The sequence below is a fragment of the Cornus florida genome, unplaced genomic scaffold (genome assembly GCF_030987335.1).
Source record: "Cornus florida cultivar Cherokee Brave unplaced genomic scaffold, ASM3098733v1 CherokeeBrave_3.0.0_Hap2_scaffold_284, whole genome shotgun sequence".
Lineage (NCBI taxonomy): Eukaryota > Viridiplantae > Streptophyta > Magnoliopsida > Cornales > Cornaceae > Cornus > Cornus florida.
In genome coordinates this window covers 10,001-12,500 of record NW_026775787.1, presented here as the reverse complement: position 1 = coordinate 12,500, position 2,500 = coordinate 10,001, and positions in this window count along the sequence as shown.

Here is a 2,500-nt window from a genome sequence, read left to right as displayed (position 1 = left end):
TGGAGTTTGGGTTTGAAAATTTTATGGGAGCTTCCTAGAAGCCTAAGAAGTGCTTTGCTCGAGACGGATTTCGATTTGGAGGTCCCCCGAGTTAATTTTGCCCATTATGACTCCTCGCCCGCACGCTTAAGCACCCCCGCGTGCACGTGGGCATTGTGTGCTAAAAAATGAAGTTTGGAGTTTGGGTTTGAAAATTTTATGGGAGCTTCCTAGAAGCCTAAGAAATGCTTTGCTCGAGACGGATTTCGATTTGGAGGTCCCCCGAGTTAAGTTTGCCCTTTATGACTCCTCGCCCGCATGCTCGTGCACACCGGCGTGCACGTGGGCATCGTATGCTAAAAAATGAAGTTTGGAGTTTGGGTTTGAAAATTTTACGGGAACTTCCTAGAAGCCTAAGAAATGCTTTGCTCGAGACGGATTTCGATTTGGAGGTCCGCCGTGTTAATTTTGCCAATTACGGCTCCTCGCCCGCACGCTCGTGCACCCCGACGTGCACACCGGCGCGCACAGTGGGCATCGTATGCTAAAAAATGAAGTTTGGAGTTTGGGTTTGAAAATTTTACGGGAACTTCCTAGAAGCCTAAGAAATGCTTTGCTCGAGACGGATTTCGATTTGGAGGTCCCCCGAGTTAATTTTGCCCATTACGACTCCTCGCCCGCACGCTCGTGCACCCCGGCGTGCACGTGGGCATAGTATGCTAAAAAATGAAGTTTGGAGTTTGGGTTCGGAAATTTTATGGGAGCTTCCTAGAAGCCTAAGAACTGCTTTGCTCGAGACGGATTTTGATTTGGAGATCCCCCGAGTTAGTTTTGCCCATTATGACTCCTCCCCCGCACGCTCAAGCACCCCCGCGTGCACGGGGGCATCGTATGCTAAAAAATGAAGTTTGGAGTTTGGGTTTGGAAATTTTATGGGAGCTTCCTAGAAGCCTAAGAAGTGCTTTGCTCGAGACGGATTTCGATTTGGAGGTCCCCCGAGTTAATTTTGCCCATTATGACTCCTCGCCCGCACGCTTAAGCACCCCCGCGTGCACGTGGGCATTGTGTGCTAAAAAATGAAGTTTGGAGTTTGGGTTTGAAAATTTTACGGGAACTTCCTAGAAGCCTAAGAAATGCTTTGCTCGAGACGGATTTCGATTTGGAGGTCCCCCGAGTTAATTTTGCCCATTACGACTCCTCGCCCGCACGCTCGTGCACCCCGGCGTGCACGTGGGCATCGTATGCTAAAAAATGAAGTTTGGAGTTTGGGTTTGAAAATTTTATGGGAGCTTCCTAGAAGCTTAAGAAGTGTTTTGCTCGAGACGGATTTCGATTTGGAGGTCCCCCGAGTCAATGTTGCCCATTATGGCTCCTCTCCCGCATGCTCAAGCACCCCTGCGTGCACGTGGGCATTGTATGCTAAAAAATAAAGTTTGGAGTTTGGGTTTGGAAGTTTTATGGGAGCTTCCTTGAAGCTTAAGAAGTGTTTTGCTCGAGACGGATTTCGATTTGGAGGTCCCCCGAGTCAATGTTGCCCATTATGGCTCCTCGCCCGCACGCTCAAGCACCCCGGCGTGCACGTGGGCATTGTATGCTAAAAAATAAAGTTTGGAGTTTGGGTTTGGAAGTTTTATGGGAGCTTCCTAGAAGCTTAAGAAGTGTTTTGCTCGAGACGGATTTCGATTTGGAGGTCCCCCGAGTCAATGTTGCCCATTATGGCTCCTCTCCCGCATGCTCAAGCACCCCTGCGTGCACACCGGCGTGCACGTGGGCATTGTAGGCTAAAAAATGAAGTTTGGAGTTTGGGTTTGGAAATTTTATGGGAGCTTCCTTGAAGCCTAAGAAGTGTTTTGCTCGAAACGGAATTCGATTTGGAGGTCCCCCGAGTCAATTTTGCCCATTACGACTCCTCGCTCGCATGCAATATCTACTCCTGTCAGAGCTGTGGTTTTACTTAAGACTACTATAGGGGGGGGGGAGTTCTCAGCACCAAGAGCTGCAAGTAAGGCCATTGCTTGCTTTGCAGTCTCGATTGCTCTACTAGTGAATAGTAGATGTCTTGGTTAGCTTGGAACGAAAAAAAAAATTTTTTGGGGAAAAAAAAAAAAAAAAGTTTTTGTGAAAAAAAATTTTTCGAAAAAAAAAAAAAAAAAAAAAATTTTTTTGGATGCCTCGGTCTTCTATTTGTTTTGCTTGGGTAGATTAGGAAAAAAAAAAAAAAAAATTTTTTTGTTGGATGCCTCGGTCTTCATATTCTTTCTCGGCTATTTCGAAAAAAAAAAAAAAAAATTCCGGGAAAGAGAAAAAAAAAATTATTTTTTGTTGGTTGCCTCGGTCTTCATGTTCTTTCTCTGGTATATGGGAAAGAAAAAAAAAAAAAAAAAATTTTGGATGCCTCGGTCTTCTTGTTCTCGGTTGGATTTATCGAAAAAAAAAAAAAAAAAAAAAAAAAAAAAAAAAAAAAATTTTGATGCCTCGGTCTTCTTGTTCTTGCTTTGGTATATCGGAGAAAAAAAAAAAA